We start from the raw sequence: 11,333 nt of genomic DNA, 5'->3' as shown, positions 1-11,333 counted from the left end.
CCACCCAAAAAAGTCATGATGCTGTAATGTGCATTGTACAGCCCAGATTTGCTGTCCTCCAATATCCTTCCTCCTACAGTGGCACACCCTGTGTGGTTGACATGTATCTCGTGTAGGCCACTCCTCGGTGTAGTACGTCTACAGCGTTTGCTCCATCCTTACGCTGGCGCCGTTTTTGCGATTCACTATTATCTGCCTCATTTGCATGGAATTGACTACTAATACCTGGTTACGGCGCCGGACACCGCCTCCACTCCTTGACAACCATTGCGCTGGGGTTGCAGCTTTACATACATACTATGGTGTGTGGTGGCTGTGCAGCTGATTTGTGTTCTAATGCTCTTTTCGGACATTATCATATTATTTCATTGCTTTACAACTTCTGTGCACACATCCCGGGGTCTGCTGTTCTTTCTACATACGTGCCATTTATGTCATGTTTTACATTTTGTGCATATTTTCTTTGGACATTCTCGGTGCCTTTCCACATTGGCATATTGCACCTATATGATACCTGACTTTGACAGCCTTCCGTTACTCCTCCGGTATGTTTGGGTAAATGTAAACCGCTTTTTGGTTTACATTGCCGTGCCCTTACGCTACGCCTGCGCCACTTCGTGGATCGCTATTTGCCCTCATTTGCATGGTGCAATACCGCACACAGTGTGTTTTGCATACCTACGCCGGGGGAGGGGACGGTCCGGCGCACGCCGGTAGTGCACGTGGAATTCATTCATACCTGAATCGCTAAGCAGCCATATTTGGCGTTATAACGCCGACGCTATGCTGGCGCCTGGCGCAAGGTTCATGAATCCCGGGGATTATGTTTAATGGTAAATGGATTTTAGCAACAATGTTAAGTAAAAGATGGTGGTTGTAGAAATAGGAGTGGGGGTCTAATAGGGATGAAAATTTAGTATGACTGTAAAGAAAATGAATATTTGTAAACAGATTTGTATATCTATACATTGCTACATTTATAAATATTTGAGAATATGTAAATGTTTTGCAAATAAGAGTTATTTTTGTATATTAATAAAGGACTCCTACTCTTTGCCATATGTGCCAGGCTAATCTAAATTCATGTGAGGAGTGTCACTTTGTCAGTATTTTTAAAATTTATTGGGCAAAGCTGTGTTGGGAAGTATATGGCAAGTACACTGCAAGTAATAGACTGGAGACAGCTGTTACAGTTGATGATAGACTACCTCCCCCCTGGGCTCATATTCTGAGTAATGTTCATTACTATTTTACTGTTGTATGCCTGGCAGTTATGTAATTAGGCAGACAACCTCACAGACATTTCTCTTGTATTGGTTAAGATTGCTGTTTACCTTTACTACTGTAATTGTTTTGTGGGAAATATAGAGTCAGTACCCGTATCATGCCTGGCATTTTCTTAAAGACTGTGGGTAGACATATATAACTCTAAGACAGACATTGGGCAAGCTCTATGGTCTAGTAGGATAGTAGCACCATATTGATTTTTTTATGGCCATATAAGAATAATGGCATTAGTTCCTGTGTTTTCTATGCCTACAGTGCAATGCCAAAAAACAGGACCTAAACAAACACTGGGAACTGGAGTCCCACTTTCATTCACCTACAAGGCTAAATTTACAGATGCAGAAAATGGGATGGTACTACAAGCCCTATGTTTCCATGGCTGATGCCTTTTCTATACCCATGTCACAGGCCAGCCCTTCAGTGAAATTCTTGGGTTGATATGGTTAGTGAATGTAAATGTGATGGATGGGTGGCTGTAACTAGAAATGTGCAGTGTGAGGGGTGCCTTCACTGCTTGGATATGATCTGTGATGTCATCCAGTGAGCAGAAATCATGGTAGGGAATAAAGAGCAACTGTCAGAGAGCCATTCAACAAGCCACTCCTTATAGAGATGGTGGTTTTCCTGTCTTTTTTGAAAGGCAATCCCCCTCCACAGAGTTTCACAGTGTGGTGCTGGATGCTGAGGGCAAGATGGAAAGGCCCCAGGGAGTATTGATTACAAATGCCCCAGGTATGCAGTCCTAATTAATATTATCAGTAACTGCAATCCTTCCGTAACAAGTTGCTAGTGTAGTGTTCTTTAAATTTGCCAGACGTATGGCATACAGGTACATAGGCGATACAAGTTCCAGGACATTCTGCATGAGATACAGCCATGTGTATTCCTTTTCATCATATTTTCAGATCTGTAAAGCTGCCAGTTGAATGTGTAATAATGCTGGGTCCTACTGTGAATATCTTTTGCTCTGATGTATTCACAGGTGAATCTTTCTAGCACTAGCATTAAGGAATAGCCCCCATTTGATGCTGGGTGATCTGTTGACTCTGACAATAGTTGGCTGGGATAAGTTATCAAAGTTAGGGGTACAGTTTGTGTGTGTGTGTGTGTTTATGTTGGACAGAGAGGATTGTGACCCACTTCACATCCCCATGTCCCATTATGGACACTGTCTCAATGCCTGCATTTACCCTGGAAACACAACCATCCAAAAGTGGGCAGGTTGATGCAGACACTGTAGATCAGGGAAGTGTTGTCGTCCTTAACAGAAATTCTGCATGTGCCCCTAACACTTGTGGGTAGGGTGGTCCTTACAGGGAGGGATGGATAATTGTGTTCACTGAAGTTTTGGTTATTCTGGACATTTCCAGTAGGCCAAAATGAACAAATTGAACAAATGTGCAGGACCATTGTGGAGGCACAGGCTAGTTTTGCCAGAGCTATGGCAGAAATAGCAAGGGTGATTGAGGTTGTATACACTGACATATGGGAGTTCATGACAAATATGTTTACCATCACAAGAAGCTGAACCATTTCTCATGCATACCCTGGACATTTCAGTAGGCTACGTAATGGTGCACACAGAATGTATGGTTACCATCTACCTTCTAAGGCTTGCGTGTCAGTAGATACTGCTGAACAAATGTGCAGGGCCATTGTGGAGACACAGGATAGTTTTGCCAGAGCCATGGTAGAAATAGCAAGGGTGATAAAGGCTGTATACAATGATGTATGGGAGTTCATGACCAATATGTTGGATTATGCTGTGTCTTCCCTGGGTCATCTGTCAGAAGTGAGGGTCTGTCCTTGTAGCCAGTCATTTGTTAATTCCATAGATTTTTTTTTTACATATTTGGAATCTACTAATCATCTTTTAGGATAGTATATAAACATTTTTGCAACATTTTTATTTTTTCCTGTCAAAAAGTACTAGAGAAAATATTTTGGCTTCAGACTACATAATGAGCTATTCCAAATCTACACTTCAAGAAACAACTATTAAGAAGGGACTTCAATCACTATTATCTAATATTCATGAACTGACAACAAAAATTGATTGAATGGATGTAAAACTGGACTTCAAAGAAAAATGTTCCCAACAAATGGAACTGTTACACAAAGATGTTAAGCAAACAAAAGAGACAGATTACTGGTATAGAGACTTCACTTAATGATATGGACACTAGAATTCAAGAGGATGAGCATAATATAGACTTTCTCTTGAAACAAAATACTTTTTTACAAACAAAAATTGATGATCTAGAGAATAGATCAAGAAGACATAATATTAGACTTCTTGGTTTGTCTGATAATGTTGAAGAAGGTAATATGGAAAAATTCTTAACTTCTTGGCTCCCTGAGGTACTGCAGCTTCCTGAAGCTCTCTCATATGGGGTAGGGAGAACCCACAGGTCCTTGGCTACTACAAAAAAAGGTAAATCCAATTCTACTAAATCTGTTAGTGACATTTTTATCATCTCACAACAAGGAGATAGTGTTAAAGACTGTGTGGGCTAAATCTCCTATTAAATATAAAGAAAATGTCATACGCTTTGATAATGATTGCTCATCTTCTGTAATTGCCAAAAGAAAGCTTTTTTGCCAATGCTAAAAGAACTAAAGAAAGCCCAAATAAAGACACACCTGTTATTTCCTGCAAGATTAAAAATATTTTTCCGAGATGGTCCAATAATATTTGATGACATAGATTCTGCCATTACTTTTGTCAAAACAAGAAAACTGCTTGATAAAATAGAGGATATGGACTGGACAAATGCCAGCCTTAAAAGAAATGCTGATAACAGTTCCTGGAAGATTTCTGAACATAAAAAGAAGCTCAAGAATAAGTGATTAGTTAAAATATTTTACAATGGTTTTCATTTGCCTAAGCTTTAATAATTAACCCAGAAGTTGAGGAAGTGGAAATGGGTCAACAGGTGAGTCTTTCTTGTTTAAATTTCTTTTTATGGTCCATAGTTGTTTTAATGGTATTTTATAGTTTGTTATTATTAAGTCTAGTTTATTTTATTTAAAGTAGCTCAATTATTATAGCAACAAAAGTTATGTATTTATTTATTTATTATCTTTTAATATTAGTAGTTGTCTCTTATAATAAATGCTCCGTATGTTTGGGTACTGAATTTTATGGCATTTTGGGAACTATAGCAGATACAGTGACTTACAGAGGAAATTAGGGTCTTTATTGCAGCAGAAACTGTTTTACTGCGGTGGTGGTGTTGCGGTAGCATTGTCGCCTCACAGTTAGATATTGCCCGTTCGATCCTCAGTTAGAGCGTCTTCTGTGTGATGACATGAGTGAACGGGCATTCCTTCGTTGAAGGTTGTGCATTAGGCCCGGCAAGCCAGCACGTAAAACTCTACTACCAATCATTAGCAGACTGGAGTTCCTCTGTGGCGACCCCAAACCGGGAAAAAGCCGAAAGACACAAACAAAATTGCAGCAGAAACTGGTTTCATTGTTTTTAATCATTTGCTGTTTTATTTTCCTGTCTCTCTGTGAAGACAGATTTTTTTCATTGATATTGTTGCCATAATGTTGCTTTCATGATTATGTTTCCCATCTCTTGCTCTGTTGCTGGAATGTGGTGCTATCTGTGATAATAGACATGTGAAATGTTCTTGTCTTGTCCCTTTCAGAGAGCTCATATGTTTTGAGTAAGTCATCAGATATTTATCTTTTTTAAAAATTGTGTGAATATGTGTGTGTGATGTTAAGTGAATGGCTTCTCTTTGATAACTGTGGTGGTTTTCCCTGATGATTGTACTGTGGAGAGGCTTTAATTTAATTATTTTTTCTTTTTCTTTCTTTTCTTTTCTTTTTTGCTGCTGGTTGTAGGGAAATGGAGGGTTTGGCATGGATTGATATGTCCATGGTGGTCTAGTGGTTTGCTGGGTTTGGGAGATGGAGTTTGTTGGATTTGCAATGTTTTATATTAGCTCTCTCCCTCCCTTTTGCCTTTTTTTCTGCCCGTTTTTATGTTTCCCGGTTCTGTCATGAGGTAATCAACAGCTTTTTTAGAGAAAAGCTGCAAATGTTTTCCCTCCTTAGTCCCGTGCATCTGAACTGCTGAACAACCCTGGAATGTGATCGCACTGCGGCAGCCACAACTGAAAGCAAGAAAAAAGTGTCGTTTTCATGGAGACGTTTACACACTGAACTCTGTGCTGAGAAGCTTCCCTAAGCTGGATAATAGCTTGAATAGATGGCCTCTAATGCCATCTACAGGTCAAATGAAAGAACTGCAGCTAAGTAACCTGTATAATATAACTATTATATTAAAGCATCTGCGAGTGTCTATAAACAGAACATTTTTGATACATTTAAACCCATATAGTTACACTTGTATTTATAGTCCTATTATTTTTAAGTAAAGCTTCTTCTGATTGGTATAACAAACATATTGCATATATAGCAGCATCATTAAAATATTAAAAAGAAAGAAGTCTCTACATGAGACCTATGCAGAAATTAATATTTTTCTACAAGACATAGAAAACTTTGGTGGTTTTCCCTGATGGTTCTACTGTGGAGATGCTTTGGTTTGTTTGTTTTTTTCTTTTTCTTTCTTTTCTTTTTTTGCTGCTGGTTGTGGAGAAATGGTGGATTTGGTATGGATTGATATATTAGTGGTGGTCTAGTGGTTTGCTGGGTTTGGGAGATGGAGTTTGTTGGATTTGCAATATTTTATATTACCTCTCTCCCTCCCTTTTGCCTTTTATCTGCTCGTTTTTGTGTTTCCCGGTCCTGTCATGAGGTAATCAACAGCTTTCTTAAAGAAAAGCTGCAAATGTTTTTCCTCCTCAATCTTGTGCATCTGAACTGCTGAATGATCCTGGTATGCAATTGCACTGCTGCTGCCACAACTGAAAGAAAAAAAAAGTGTTGTTTCCATGGAGACGTTTACGGACTGAACTCTGTGCTGAGAAGCTTTGCAAAGCTGGATAATACCTTGAATTGAAGGTCTCTAATCCCATCTACAGGTCAAATGAAAGAACTGCAGCTAAGTAACCTGTATAATATGGCTGTTATATTAAAGCATCTGAGAGTGTTTATAAACAGAGCACTTTTGATACATTTAAACCCTTATGTTTTTACACTTGTATTTATAGTCCTACTATATTTAAGTAAAGCTTCTTTTGATTGATATAACAAACATATAGCATATATAGCAACATCACTGAAATATTAAAAGGGTCTTTACATGAGACCTATGCAGAGTTTGATGTTCTTCTACAAAACATAGAAAACAGACATGGGAATAATTTTAGTGCAGACAGAAGATAAACAAATAATGAATGAAACATAACATATTCTGTATGAAATTAGCTTATTGCATACAGTATAGTCTGGGATGCAGATATTTACCATATTAACTAATGTGTTTCTATATTCTAGAAGATATAAGCTGTTTCAGATTAGTAAAGCTTTCAAAGGAAAGAAAGGGAATAAGGGAAAGGGGAGGGGGGAATCATAAATTTATGCTACATTTCTTCCTACAAAATACTGAAGACTTTATTGGAATCTCATCTTACAGTAGGAAACTATTACACAATATTTTTTATGCTTTTATTTTCAGATACATGGAGATGGGGAAATAGTGTTATTAACTATTGGCACAATAAATAAAGAGGCAGGGGATTAGTTTACTTATTGATCATTACAGTAATTCATTGCATATAAATTAGTTATGACCTTTATATTATTTGTATAATATATGATTGGCCTTATGATATTTTAAAATCAATTTGACAAAAGTTAAAATGAAACAGTTAAATTTGACATATTTTGATTTGTTTCTTGAATGAGTACATGCAATTGTAATAGATGCATTTTACTTCATAATTTTTTTTTATCACATATACTAACATATAATGTTAAATTATGCAACAACAGATATATTTAGGTGGGGAGGATAGACGTGTTGTTACTAGTTTGATGGTCAATTTGGGTGACAGATGTCACTCAAATTAGGAGTTCTTAACTCCAGAGGGGTTTTAGAAAGTGTCTGTGTTATTAGTAAATATTATAAGTTTCTGCTAATAGTTAATATGATGTTCACCAAGTTTTGCAAAATCGAATTTGATATAAACATATTTCATTGGATAAAGGTTTTATACACTTCATGGGTAAATTATAATTGTATTCCTAATAGTCAATTTCTATTGACTTATAAAATATGGGAAAAAAGGAGAATTAATCAACAACAGATATTCAGAATATTAACATTGTATGACATCTTTAAAGTGTATATCATTAAACATTAATGGATTAAATAATCCTAACAAGAGAAGATCTTTAAATAAATATCTAAAATTACATAATTCTCAATTAATATTTCTCCAAGAAACTCATCTATTAACTGAAGATATCACAAAATTGGATTTCCAAATCTTACAAACTTTTGATTAGTTCAGAACGTACACAAAAAAGAGAGGGGTGGCCATACTATGGAAAAATACATTACCTATGCCTAAAATAATTGACACTTATAAAGGTAACAAAGTGATGTTATCTTCAGTTGTTATAGAATTTAATAAGAACATTTTGACTTTAATAAATATATATTGAATTCCTGGCATTGGACCTACAACAGTGAAACAACATATAGAGCATATAGTTCAGTTTTCTAAGGGTAGTATTATTCTTGCTAGAGATTTTAATTGTATTTCTGACATAAAAGACTCTAGTACCAATGGTAAAAGGAAAATTCCAGCAATAGCCAAATTATTGAATGAATTTTCAGATTCATACATGATGAAGGATATTAATAACTTTACATATGCTAAGTCATTGTTCTATACATTCTACTCACATAGACATAATTCATATTGAAGAATAGATAGGGTATTAATTTCTAATAACTTAACTGATTTCTTATTAAACTCAAAAGTGATTTCATGTCCCCTTTCAGATCATAATTCCATAACATTTGATTTTTATACTAAACTCCACATTTAATGTTCAGATTAAAAGGATACCAGCGTACATAACAATGAAAAGACTTCATTGATTTTTTTTACTACAGAAGTACATTTTATTGAACTTAATAGCACACAGGGACCTCTGAAGTATGCACTCGGGATGCTCTAAAAGCTTACCTATATGGTAAAATTATTGATTAGTATAAAAAGAAAATAATGTCATGGGATAAAGACCTTCAAGATATACAAACAAAGTTAAATGCTTTAGACTTGATGATTCAAGAAACCTAGACAAGAAAGATAGAATGATTGAAATAAATGCTTTAAACAATAAATATATGGAAGTTTTAAACCATAAAATCATGATTAATCTTGAAAAATATAAATTTCTAACTTTTTCTATAAATCCTAGATCTATGAATATACTAGACTAAAAGACTAAATAAACTTAATCATATTAAAGAAATCTATTCTCAAACAAAAAAAATGGTATCTGATTTACCAAATATATTAAGCGAGTTTAGAGAATTTTTTTTAAAACCAAACCAACACAATGATAGTAATAGTACAAAAGATATTCAATCTTTTATAAATAATAATATAAAGAATAGACTATCAGAAACACAAATAAAATTAATAGATAAACAAATATCTTTTAAAGACATAAAAGATCATCCCACGGATTTTCAAAAGCTTGCACGGAATGCATGATTAGTGTAAGAGGAAATTGTGCCAATATGGCGGCCGGGCAATCCACGTACGTGCATGTTTGACGTGCGCGAGCGGTCTAGCACTAGTACTGCACGTTCCCAGCCCCTGTATGCAAATTACCCCATTTGCAGGTGAAAACCATGCAAAAGAGGTAAATCTGCCATCCAGGAAGCAGGAATCAGGGTGTGCAGGACTAGCGTAATATACAGAAATGTACTCAGTTAGTAACCGAGTATGGTACTGCAAACTCCAAAATGGAGCTATGACAGCACCAAATAAAGGCTGCATATCATTGAGGAAGCATGCTAATAGCCAAGTAGAAGGCCAATGGCATTGTAAACAATGCAAAATGTAAAAAATACAACTTTTATGATATGTCCGCTGATCACGGCCATTGAAGCATAGGGCAGCGGAGCACAAACCGGATCGGTGGGGAAATAAGAAAATAAACCTAAAAAAAGCAGTCTAACTAAAATCAGTATTCCGCCATGCAAGTCAATGGCAGGCAAAAGACAACCTAGCCAGTGAATAGTGGTTGCTAAGGGGGGAGGCACAGTGTGACACATGTAACTATGCATTAGCAGGCAATCCTATGCAAATGAGGGGAATGATAGTGAATCCCAGTTTTCCCCAACATGTGAGGTAGGTCCCAACAGTGTAAGAGTATGAATAGCTGAGTGCAAGAAAAGGAGGTAGATGACATCATGTGTGGGAGTGTCAGATGTACTGTCAGTGGATTGGAGCTCTGTGGCTCGGGGTTGCATCCTGCTTAGCATAGCAAAGCCAGGGGGTGTGTCTAAACCTGCCGAGCATGTATGACAAAGTGTAAGCTGGTGTGCATGCCATGCAACGGGATCTACAGGAAGATAAAGGATGTGAACCCAGGAAATAGCCGCAGTGTGCACATTGGAGTACAGCAATTGTGCAGTGCACCCCCTGGATGAAACAGAAGGGCAATGGGAAGGGAAAGCAGCAGTAGGAAGTTAATAAAGGGGTACTAGGTTCGCTGCCAGGTGATATGTATCAGAACCAGTCAATTACACAGGCAGCAGACCAGACCAGCCCAGAACGCCACTATAAACTATGCAAACACCTACTCCTCTGTTTTTCCAACACCCTACACCACCAGTGTAAACAAGTGGGGAACTTTTGACACTCACAACAGCAAAATGTTAGGGGCCGCAATAACTATCATACAACTTGTGGAAGAGGCTGAGGGTGGTGAGGATGAGAATGCTGCCGACCAACCCACAGTGAGGAGATGGAGAAGAGTGTACAGATCCAGGGTAATCTACCAAGGGTACATGAGCTGGAGATAGTGGAGTGCTATAGGGTGGACAGGGACCTCCTACAGCAGATTGTTGAGCTGTGCTGGCCATGCCTGACACACAGAACTAACAGAGGGGAACCCATCCCAGTGGAAATGAAGGTATGTGTAGGCCTAAGAATACTAGCTACAGGTACCTTCCAAAGGCCAACTGGGGATATGATGGGGATCTCACAGACATCAACATCCAGGGTACTCCACCAGTTCCTGGATGCCATGGCACCACATGTCGGTGAGCACGTATATTTCCCCCTCACCCATGAGACATTGGCCAGCAGTATGTGTCTCTTCCAGCAAATAGCAGAATACCCTGAGGTAGTGGGTAAAATAGACTGCACGCACATATGCATCAAAGCACCACCCGGTGAGCAGGGTAGGGTCTACATCAACTGCAAGAGCTTCCCCTCCATCAACTGCCAGGTTGTGTGCGATGCCCAGGGCATAATACTGAACGTGTGTGCTGGCTGCCCTGGAAGTTATCATGATTCCCACATCTGGCATCTGCCAAACATTGCACTACCTGTGTCTAACCATGCATAGGCAGTATACTATGTGCATCCGACATAGGCAGCCCTGCAGCACCACCCTCAATACTGGGACACCCATAAGATAAGGGACTCACACATGCCAGTCAGGCGGGGGGTCACATACCCAGCAACAGTCACAGCCAGCAGGTAAGGTATAGACAAACACAAACAAATGCTGTACTATGGCAACTGAATGAGGGGTATGGGTAACCACCACCCAGGCCTAAATGGACATACTACAGCAGGCCAGGTAGTGGGATGTCAGTTGTGATGGCTAGGAAGTCAGAAATTAATGTGTATGCAATCAAAAGATAAGAATGGTAGTACACTGGTATGGCTTAGCCAGCATGATAGATAAGACTACTGACTGAAATGGACTACAGGACATACCAGTACAGTCCTAGCAAATGTGTACAACTGTCAGGTGTGCCCCCCACCTCACATAGAAATATAGTAACAGTCAGGTGCACCCCCCCCAATCCTGTGTAGAAACATAGAAATAGTCAGGTGTCCCCCCCCGCTATGCAGCCATGTTGCAA

This window comes from Protopterus annectens, chromosome 5.part0 (assembly GCF_019279795.1).
Source record: "Protopterus annectens isolate FY-2018-M chromosome 5.part0, PAN1.0, whole genome shotgun sequence".
NCBI classification, from domain to species: Eukaryota; Metazoa; Chordata; order Ceratodontiformes; family Protopteridae; genus Protopterus; species Protopterus annectens.
This window is presented reverse-complemented; position numbering follows the sequence as displayed.